Raw genomic sequence first — 11,966 nt, forward strand, 5'->3', positions numbered from 1 at the left:
AAACCCAGGGGTGTAAGCTTAGGAAAAAAGTGAGGAGAAGTGAACACAATTTTGTTTGAATTGCCTGCCATAGACTTTTAGAACCTTGTATGCAGAAGACGCTTATGTGGGAAAATCTGCAGTGGGCATTTACAGGCTTGTATGCAAAAAGCATTATGGTTCATGAGACTTGCGCTCGGAGGCTATTAGATGGGAGATCCATCACCTCAGGAAATACCACTTACTGTACTGTAAATTTGCTTCATGTGACCAATCTGCTCGAGAGGTAATGGAAATCCCATTCCAGTAAATTTGTTTCAGACCAGCTAAAACTGATAGGACATTTGCCTTCAGTGGGACTCTTTCTGGATAACTTCTGGAAGTTCATATGTTTTTAAATAGGAAAGTAAAACTTAGGTCCCAGAATCTGGAAATTAGATGTGGAAAAGCCTAATTTAGGTCATCACATCCCACCTCCTGCCAAAATAAAGGGAACTAGCAAGAGGAAAAAGTAAGATAAAACAAGTAAAATATTTTATGACTGCTTCACATGGTGTGTGTTCTGTGCCGTCCCAGAAACAGTGGAATGATTTTCCATTTCAGGTCATGGGAAAGCATGATGTCTTTAGTCCCAGAAGGGTGAGATACTTAAACTGCTATAAGGCCCTTCATGAAGGTTAACAACAAACCTCTTTGTGCCTGGCTTTTATTTTCAGAGCTACCATTCCATTCTTGGCCCATAACTCACAAACTAGAGAAATGTGCCCATCAAGAACAAACTCACTACTAGTTGCGCTCAGAAATGTTACCCCAGAGTGCCAAGGTAAGAACAAAAATCTAAATAGGATAAAACTAAGTAAATTGATTCCGTATAACTGCAACTTAAGAAAAATAGTCATTGAGATGGTCTTTCTGATGGCCTCAGTTCTGGAGACTATATCAACAGATTTACTGGGTGTCCTCCCTCAGTTCTCAGAACTATAAAACAAGTTTCCACTTTTCTAGAAGGAGCTTCAAAGAGTAATTGAATGAAAACCCGTAGACAGATCACTCCTCAGCTTATGCCCTCTGTTGCTGTTGGTGCTGTGTCTTCATCCCATGACTTGGAACTAACTATGGCATCTTTGATGATTTTTTTAAATAGGCTCACTAATTCTCACCGTGAGTTGACTTATACATAGGTGATTATTCTACATCATGAATGAACCATTCTAGATTTAGAATGTGTCTAAATCTTCAAATCACAGTCTTAACTGTGCTATAGATATATTTCTTATCCTGTCTTTTTTTTAACGTAATTTATTATCCAGTTGGCTTACATACAACACCCAGTGCTCATCCCAACAAGTGCCCTCCTCAATGACCATCACCCATTTTCCTCTCTCCCCTACTCACCCTCAGTTTGTTCTCTGTATTTAAGAGTCTCTTATGGTTTGCCTCCTTCCCTGTAATCCTGTCTTGAAACCCGCTCCGGTAGCCATCATGTCCACCACTCCACCGAAGAGTTCTTATCAAGTCACAAAGGATCTTCAAGTTGCTAAAGTCATTGGTCATTTCTAGCCTCATCTTAGTCACACTGAAACACTGATAACTTAACATACTTGATCTCTGATTCATTGTTGTCTCTTGGTTATCTTCCTATTCTACTGGCTATTCCTTCTTTATGACTTTTTTGCTTCCTCCTAATTTTCTCAGTCTCTATAAAGGGATTGGTACTCAGATCTCTTTTCTTTACATTATTGGCTAAGTGGTCTCATTTAGTCCATGACTTTAAGTAACTTTACATGATGAAAAATGCCAACTGCCTCCTGGCCTCTCTTCTTGGATGTACAAATGACATGGTAACTCTAACATTAAATTCTTTATTGTCTCTTCAAACATACTTATTTACCAACCTTTTCCATTTCATAAATAACAACTCTATTCAACCAGTTGCCCAGGCAAAAACTTTTGGAGACATCCTTGATTCATCTATTTCTCTCTAATCTCCAATTGTAATCTATAGTCCATAATCTCTAATCTCTAATTATAACGTACTAGTGATCTGCTCCCAGCTCCATTTCCATTTCTGTGGCTTTACCTCCAGCCCTCCCCCTTTTTTTTTTTTTTTTTTTTTGCCCTATCCCTTTTCCAGCCACAGTCATGTCAGCACGGTGCCTTGAATGTGCTATTTCTCTGGCTGGAATGCTCTTCCCTTCAGATTAGCTACATAGTCACTCTCTTACTTTTTTCATGTTTCTATTCAGATTCCATGTTATTGGGGAGGCCTTCCCTGACCATCCTATGTAAAATAGCACCCTTCTAGCATTACCTGCCACACCATTGTTTCTCTTGCTCTCATTCATCATTTTCCACATCAGTTTTCAGACCTGGCATATTATATGTGTTCATTTGTTTGTTGTCTGTCTCCTCTCACCCGACTACAAACACCATTAGAAGAGGGACTTAGTCTCTTTTGTACTCCCCTATAATCTCCTTTGCCAAGAGTGCTGCTTTGTGCACAGTAGATACTTAATAGATTTTTCTGGGTTAATGATTTAAATTTTTATCACGGTAACTATAAGAGCAATAAGGCATGGGAAGTTTTGTTGATTAGGCCCACTGACTTGTTACTAGAACAAACCCTCTACTGAATCTGACATGAAAGCTTGGTCTAAATTATATCAGACTCTCTTAGCATTTATAGTGTTCAAGAGTTTACATTTCTATGTACAAATCATATGTCCAAGTCCCAACAATGTTAAGGCTCAAAATGAGATCATATTAATTTTACTATTTTTTTCTGAGTTTTGTTTATTTATTTTTGACAAACTTTGTGTATATTGAAGGTGTACAGTATAATGTGTTTTTTTTATAATACATTGTTTGATATATGTGTGTGTACTGTGAAATGATCACCACAATGAAACTAACCAACTTATTTATCACCTCCCATAGTTAGACTCTTTTGTGTGTGTATGGTGAGGACATTTAAGATCTCCTCTCTTAGCAAATTTCAGGTCTACAAAACATTACTGATATAGTCCCCATGCTGTATGTTAGATCTCTAGAACTCCTTCATCTTGTAATTGAAAGTTTATGACCTTTGATCAGTATTTCCCCTTTTCCTCCATCCCTCTGCTTCTGATAACCATTATTCCACTCTGTGTTACTATAAGTTTGACTTTTTTTTTAAAGATTGAACATTTAATTGAAATCATATGATATTTATCTTTCTGTATCTGGCTTATTTTACTTAACATAATGTACTCCAGTTTCATACATATTATTGCATATGGCAGGATTTCCTTCTTTTTAAAGGCTAAATAATAGTCCATTGTGTATTTATACCACATTTTGGTTATTCATTCAACTCATTTCTCTATCTTGGCTGCTGTGAATAATAATGCTGCAATGAACTAATTTTTGACAAAGGAGCCAAGAATACTCCATAAGAAAAGGATAGTCTCTTCAATAAATGGTCTTAGAAAAACTGGATTGCCACATGCAAAACAATGAAATGGGATCCTTTGTCTTACACCATACCTAAAAATCAACTCAACATGAATTAAAGACTTAAATGTAAGCCCTAAAACCATAAAACTCCTAGAAGAAAACATAAGGGTCAGCTCCTTGACATTGGTCTTGGAAATGATTTTTTGGAATTGACACCAAAGCACAGGCAACAAAAGCAAAAATAAATAAATGAGACCACAGTAAAATTTGAAAGTTCCTGCACAACAAAGGAAACCATCAACAACATACAAAGGCAACCTATGGAATGGGAGAAAATATTTGCAAATCACATATCGAATAAGGAATTAATATCCAAGATATGTAAGAATTTTATACACCTCAATACCAGAACAACAAATAACTCGATTTTAAAATGTGAAAAGGACCTGAATAGACATTTTTTCAAGAAGACATGCAAATGCTCAACAAGTGTATGAAGAGGTAGTTGACATCACTAATCGTCAGAAAAATGAAAATCAAAACCATAATGAGATATCACCTCATACTTCTTAGATTGGCTATCACCAAAAAGTCCAAAGATAATAGGTGTTGGTAAGGATGTGGAGAAAAGGAAACTTTTGCACACTGTTGGTGAGAATGTCCATTATGGAAAATAATGTGGAAGTTCCTCAAAAAATTATAAATAGAACTACCATGTGATCCAGCTATCCCACTTCTGGGTATATATTGAAAGGAAAAGAAATCATTATTCTGAAAAGATATTTACCCTCACATGTTTTTATTAACTTTATATATCCAAAACAAAGACCTGAGTCTTCACTCCATATGACTGTTGATTTCTCTCTGCAAGTGGGTCTTGGTCATTGTTTATCATTTCAGCCAAGCATCTGGCTTAGAGCTTGGGTCTCTGCTCCTTTTGTGGGCCACTGCTCACTCCTTTATCTCCCTGGAATAGGTTTCTTTAAGCTGCTGCTGCTCCACTGAACTGCTTCCCAAAGTGGGGCAGCAAGCCTTCTTTGATTCCCTGCAGCACAAGAGACCAAGCTTATTTACTTTTAATAAAACCATATCAAGCTCTACACTGACCTCCATATTGCTAAGCTTTTTTTTAATAGGAAATTTATTGTCAAATTGGTTTCCATACAACACCCAGTGCTCATCCCAACAGGTACGCTCCTCAATGCCCATCACCCACCCCCCCTTTCCACCCACCCCCAATCAACCGTCAGTTTATTCTCAGTTTTTAAGAGTCTCTTATGGTTTGGCTCCCTCCCTCTCTAACTTTTTTTTTCCTTCCCTTCCCCCATGGTCTTCTGTTAAGTTTCTCAGGATCCACATATTGCTAAGTTTTGTGGTCATTCTGCAGTCATCACTTTGTTCACACTGGTCACTTGAAAACATGAAAATTCGGGACTAATACAAGGAAAGTTCACCACACTGACTAATTTAATTTACTGTAGCTAGACCCATAAGGAGTCACCAGTAACATGGCCATGTTGCAAGCAACCAGCTTATCAACATGCACCATCCAGCACACACATATGTACACCCCTCACTGGGATTCTCCTCTGCCATATGTCCCCTCCAAACCTAATCATGAGCTCAAAGGAAAAATTTCCTCCTCTTTGTATCCTAAATTCTGCCTCCTGGACCATCGTGAATCCCAGGATCTCTGTCTCCTTCCAAAATGATTTTGTAAATTCTCCAAGGAAAGCCCCACACCTTGCCTGTGGGTCAGTCTTAACCTGTATCCTTAAGCAGGCAAATGGTTCAATATCAGTGTATTTCCCCCAAACTAGAGCCATTGAACCATTCATACACTAAGTATGGGACATCTGCAATCCATTCTAAGCTGCACCAAGCCCAATCAAGTTCAAACATACCCAACTTTCTTTAGTCTTCAGATTCCCTGATACCAAGATCTTGACATATGGGAACAATATCATGAACACATGTATTTATTGTACACACATACACACACACCATTGACCTGTATGCTCTGAGATGGTCTTCTTAACAATAAACAGTAATATGCTATTATAAAGCATAAATCCATATAAAGACAAAAAAAAAGTTTTCTTCCCTGGACTCTGCTCTCCTCCACCCCAAAAACTATCTGCAGAGAAAAAGAACTGTGTGAAAACATATTTGATTTATGTGACTAAATGGAAGACCCATCCTCTGGACCTAAAGGGTCTCAATCCAGGTTGTTATTTCGGCCTCAAGAATAGAGATATTTACTTTATTATTTAGAACTGAAAGGCACATTGGGTTGTTTTTCTCAGATTAAAAAGGCTGCATCAAAATGGCAAATTCCTTACTTTCACCTTTTGGTGTCCAAAAACTTCTAAAGGGCATCCAATGCAGGAAAGCTCTTGCATATGATGTGTTGAGTGTTTGGGTTGATACACATTCCTCCTCTATAATCTGGGCTTCCTTTACCTATTAGATAATAATAATACTTTGATTCCAAAATCAAAATCATTGGTTTTCATGCCATATGATAAATTCTCACATCTTTTCTGAATTGTGAAATGATAGCTGTCTCTAGACTACAGTGATATTTTTCTGTCAAACTGTCATTAGGAAAAATTGTAAGGAGACTCTGCATGTGGTTTCTTAGAGTGGCCTATAATAAATTAAATCTGATTAATTTCCCTTTAAATATGCAATGAACAAAACCCATTCCCACCCTCCACCCCCGCTTTTTAAATTTCTGCTACATGGGACTAGTCCATGGGAGAAAAATTGCTCTTTCTCCATCTTTTCCCCTTGATCTCTCATGATCCCTTCATTGGGTCCCCACTGTTCTGTTTCCAACCTTCCCACTAAGAAAATATACCTGCCCAAGTCTCTTATCCTGGGATATTCCTGCATGACAAGGTAGCTAATAAATTGATGCCATAGATAAAGGACAGTTAACCTGGACTGGCTACCTTTTGTCTTGTTATATGTTCCATTTGACAGGCCTTCATTGAGCTAACTCAGAATTATTGACATAAGGTTTCTTTTTTGTTTGTTTGTTTGTTTGTTTTCTGTAGCCACTCAGTGAGGCTTTTCTTTTAATCAGTCACTAGAGTATATGAAGCAGGCAGTTCTGGATTCCATGTCCAGTATTGAGTTGGTTCAGATGCACAGAGACGTCAGAGCAAATGATGCGAGGTCAAACTGTTCTTAAAACATGGCTCTGGGGGCGCCTGGGTGGCTCAGTTGGTTAAGCGTCCGACTTCAGCTCAGGTCACGATCTCGCAGTCCGTGAGTTCGAGCCCCGCGTCGGGCTCTGGGCTGATGGCTCAGAGCCTGGAGCCTGCTTCTGATTCTGTGTCTTCCTCTCTCTCTGCCCCTCCCCCGTTCATGCTCTGTCTCTCTCTGTCTCAAAAATAAATAAACGTTAAAAAAAAATTAAAAAAAAAAAAACATGGCTCTGGTTCCTTACTACAGTGAGGTCTATGCTGAACCTCAGTATATAAAGCAACAAAAGAAGAGTTGGAGTAGGATGCAAGAGTTCGGTCCCCCTTATCCTTTGGGGAAAAATTTACAAGCCATTGGTCCAGTGATTAAGAGATTCAGATTAAGAGAACAGATTCAGGAGTCAAACAGTTGAATTCAAACCCTTGTTCTGGGTGACTCTTGGGAAATGTCTTCCTCTCCCTGCACTTCACTTTTGTCATTTCTAAAATGCAGCCAATAATCTCATCACAGGTGGTTCTGAAGATTAAATGAGATCATGTAAAACGGCACTTAGTGCGGTGCCTGGTGCCCAAGAAGAGCCGTGTTAAAGGTGCGGGATGGTTAGTGTTAGTCTGCTGCCACTTCCGTTGTAACCAAAACTATTAGGACAGATGGGTGCAGTATGATGCCCCATGCAATAGAGCTGTTGCCCATGACCGAACACTCTCCTGAGGGTAGCAGAACAATCGCTGTTTTGTAAATTGAGTTAAACCACTCCCTAGTGTGGCTAATGATGACTAATACAGCAGAAGGGAGTTGGCCACCCTTGTGCAAGGCACAGTTGGGAAGTTGACTATGCTCTGCTTACAGAAATTCAGGTCACTGCCAAGCTCTAATCCATGTCACTCCTGCCATAGTTCTAATCTTAGAAGAAATTCACTCATTTGTAGAATACACATCAACCTTTAACATATACTAAATACAATTTTGGGGGAATTCCCAGCCAACTTCCTAAAGCAAAATACACTCCATGAATAGTGTCCTAATAGCCTTTGATGAGGCAGATTGTATTGGTATCTACAGTTTAGCATGGGGAGAGACATAGTCCTTGATAGATAAGTAATGGGAATAAAACCTGGAAAACTCATATTTTGATGGAAACAGTAAAATGGTTCCCTTGGACCACAGTATCTTAATTCTTTGATTTTTGTACTGCTGATAGCACAGAGAAGCACAATATTTCAGCTAAGAGTGTTAGAAAGGTATAGGCATTAAACAAATGTCTAACAGTTTAAATGGTTTCTTAGAAGGGACTGAAATATGCTTCCTCATTTTATATACACATCCTTTTTACATATTGCTCCAGATAGGATTGCAGAAGCAATGATCTTGCAAGAAACAAGACCTCAACTGAAAATGATATGCACCGTTAAAATACGAAATAAAACACACAAGCCAACAAAGCTGAGATTTAAAAAAAAAAAAAAAAAACTTGTATTTTTTTCCCCTTATGTTTCATTTGCCTATACTCATTCCAACTTGGCCTAATTTGCTGATCACAAATCTGGATATATTACCAAGACCTTGTCAGGATGCTGAGAAGGGACAGGAGCCCCCAACTCAGGTTTTAGCTATTTCCGGGCTACTTCTGCTTTCCCTAAACTTCTCCTCTATCACCACTGAGGCCTTTTAAAGGATATTACCAAGAACTTGGCAATGAAGTCATGTGTCCTTTGTCACTACGTGTCTGATTCTTGTTATAGATTCCCTGATGCCTCAGTTCTCAAAGCTGTGGATCCGGAGCTGTGGCTGTTGTCTGTCTGTAGTGGGAGAAAAGTAGAGAGAAAACTGCTTAGGAGAAAAGTAGATTCCGTGCTAGAAGCATGTGACTCCCACGCTCCACATCTTGTGTTATGGGTCACTCAAACGTGCTCCCTGAGAAAGCTCTCAGGAACAGGGAAATCATCATTATTTCCTCATTCCTTATCTCTGGGAGAGAGAGGAGGGCCAGTCCCTTTTAGAGTCCCCACTATCTTCCGAGTGCATCTCTGCTTTTGAAGTGTCAATAAGCTCCAACTGAACTCATCATCTCCCTTCTATCTTTAGCCACATCTCGTTCCTATTTTGGTGCTTTCCAAATTGGTGAAAGGCACCAACCTTGTCGTGGTTGTTATCACTGACTCTTCCATCTCCTGACCAGACATTTTCTTCCATCAAATCACCAAATTTTGTTACTTCTTCCTCTATAATGGCCAATTTTCTCTACCATCACCAACACTACTGCCACTAACAGAACTACTACTATTGTCTGGATCTCTGTCACAGATTTCTAGTGAGTCTTGCCCTTTAACCTTGCCCCTTCTCAATCCTTCTCCTGGTTCAGTCATTTTCCAGCTCCACTTTCCTTAATTGCTCCCTACTGCCTTCAATGAAAAATGTCCAGTATTCTTAAATTGTCTTATAAGGCCTGTCGGATATGATGCCTCCTTACTTCAGTGACATTTTTATCATTCTTTCTTTTGCTACTCTTCCCTCCCCTCCACCAAAAAACAAAAACAAAAACAAAAACAAAAACAAAAACAAAAAAAAAACCAACCCTGTACATATTGGCACTACATCTTTCCATGCTCTCTCTTCCCTTCCAAGTCCTTGAATATGCTCTTCCCTTTGTCCTGAATACCCTTTCTCACTATGCTGTCTCCATTCTTTGACTAATTCCTATTCATCTTTTAAGTCTTGGGTTGAATGTCACTTCCTCAGAAAGCTTTCCCTGACCATGTAAATCCTGATTAGGCATTCTTCATAGATCCTGTGTCCACACCATATTCCCCCCACCATATAGCATTTAGCACATTTAGTCCACATGGCCCTTGTAACTGCATGTTTGCTTCTCTGTCTCTGTCACAGTCATTCATAAAGACAAGAAGCCAATCTTTTTCAGTGTTCAATTCTTTGTACCCAGAGTAGGTCTTCCTGAATACATAAATGAGTATAATGGAAGCAAACGTGAGAAAGTAGTTAAAGGAGTGTCAACATGTCAGATGCATCTGAGAGAGCAAATGAGCTGAGAGCCAGAGAATGACCTTTGGCCCCATGTGAAAGTGGTTTGTGACTGTGATAAGAGCACTCTCTGAGATGTAACAGAGTAGAGTGGAGTGGAGTGTGTTGAAACTGCCTACGACGCTAGTACATGTAGACAGCAAATGTAGACAAGTTTACTGTGAGATGTGCCATGGTAAGAGGAAGACAGTGCTGCTGCAGGAGAGAGAGGGCATGACTGCAGGGACATATTACGTGAACGATTAAAGACACTGCTTGTAAGAAAGTCACAATTGTCCTTAGGGTCACACAGAAGGCAGACCCAAAAGAAGGAATGCCTATTTTGGCAAAACTCATGAGCACATTTTGAATCTCAGATTCGGATAAAATGTGCTAGGACAAAGGAGTTAAAATTCCAGAAAACACTCAGGAAGTAAGCTTACAATGTTGCTTCACTGCTTTGTGCAGCAAGTAATAACTTTATTGGTAGCTTTTGTTGGCTTGTTGTGATAACCACATAAAGGAAAAGAGCTGTAAGTGAGATGCAGGGAATGTTTATGCTTTCGTTTATTATTCAATATGGACGTCACAAGGGTATGAGGAGTCGCACAGCAAATAACCGTGTACTCACAACCTACCTTCAGGACTAACATTTTGTTAAATGCAGCAGAAGACCTGGTGCATCTTGAATTTAAAATGACTGTTATCCCAGTTGTACAGGTCTCCAGTTAAGGCACAGATTAATTTTTTAGCATGAAAAAAAAAATGTTTCCACTATGGAAAACCAACCTGTTGAAGTTTATACAGAAAATATTTTCAGTAAACAAAGAAGAGTGCAGAGTTTCAGGAAGAAAGTGTGAGGGTCATGATGACAAAAGCAATGGAGGACCCACAGATGTGCCCCAGGCCCTCCTTACTGTCATCAATCATAAGCCTGTCCTATTCCACAGTTCCAACCACTAGGTCTTGGACCCCTGGGAGTAGCAGAATTTATTGTGAGGGGTCTGTAAATCCATATGCACATTCAGTATGACTAGACTAAATAAATAATATGTCACACACACACACACACACAGTACTATTTTTTAAATGTCTATAGGTGAGGTGATGAATAAAATATAAATACACTTACTTGGTTCACTGAATTAATAGAAGCCTTTGATCATTATGTATTTTCTCAGTCTATAGACATTGAAAGTATAATGTCTAGCATGATACAGTCCTCATACTCAAAAGAGATTGGACTATTGCCATTGTTATTTACTAGAAAACATGTATAAAGCCATTGGATGATGAATTAAACAAGAGGCAAAACGTTTTCTTTAATGTTTCACTAATTATTTGCATTACCAAAGGTTTCCATAAACTGTTGTATACACTCTTTGTCTTTGCAGAATGCCTTTATGCTAACACCCTCCTTAGTCCATACGTCACACAACAAACACCATCAGATCTTGGAAAATGAAATAGAGTATCTAAGGGGTGCCTGGGTGGCTCAGTTGGTTAAGTGTCTGACTTCCAATTTCGGCTAAGATCATGATCCCAGGGTTGAGGGATTGAGCCCCACATCAGGCTCTGCACTGACAGGGCACCCACCTGCTTGGGATTCTCTCTCTCTCTCTCTCTCTCTCTCTCTCTCTCTGCCCCTCCACTGCCCACACACCCTCTCTTTCTCAAGAAAGCAAAAGAAAAAAGCATCTAAGGATCAATCTTGTAGGAGTCTGAGTAGGGTTTCTCTCCCTCCTTTCAACACTTGATAGTTCTCCCCTGGACGGGGTGATGGGCAGGGTGGAGTGAGACCAGAAATCCCAGTTTTTTTCTTCTTGTCTTCTGCTTGACATGCTTTGAGTTCCCCTGGGGTGCTTCCATCCACATGTGGCCCATTTTTAATTTGTCTACCTATAATGAGTGCCATTTTGTGCCTTATTCATGCAGAGGAACCCAAAGGCCCCTCGGGTGCTCTTATCTGCCTAGATACTCAGCATGCACCCTTAAGAGTGTCGATTTGTTTGGTAATCATTTATTTCCAATGTATTTGTCTCTTCTCACAAATAAGATAATAAACTGAAATATCTAAGCACATAATTTGTATTTTATGTTGAATGGAATTGACTGTGGAGGAAAAGAAACTCTCACCCTTGTCTCAGTTCTCTCTCTCGCTAGTGTCTAAGTGAGCAATAGAAATGCTCTTTGATATTCAGACATGTTTTACAAAAACTTCACTCAAATGTTTTCCACAGTGAGACAGCACATAAGATGGCACATGACCCAACACCGTTACTCTGATTCCCATAATGAAAAGTTGATTTATTTATCAGTTT

General features: G+C 39.3%; 1 protein-coding gene across 5 annotated transcripts in view; it reads left to right on the forward strand.

Annotated features, from left to right (window-relative positions):
• Positions 1-11,966, forward strand: part of XRCC4 (X-ray repair cross complementing 4) — a 293,362-nt gene that overhangs the window by 240,307 nt on the left and 41,089 nt on the right. Inside the window, exon 9 of one of the 5 annotated variants that reach the window (XR_007154765.1) lies at positions 696-802. The exons of the other annotated variants lie outside the window; for them this stretch is intronic. The gene's annotated coding sequence lies outside the window, so the exon portion shown is untranslated. The remainder of the gene's footprint in view (positions 1-695; positions 803-11,966) is intronic. 5 annotated transcript variants of the gene reach the window in all.

This window comes from Prionailurus viverrinus, chromosome A1 (assembly GCF_022837055.1).
Source record: "Prionailurus viverrinus isolate Anna chromosome A1, UM_Priviv_1.0, whole genome shotgun sequence".
NCBI lineage: Eukaryota > Metazoa > Chordata > Mammalia > Carnivora > Felidae > Prionailurus > Prionailurus viverrinus.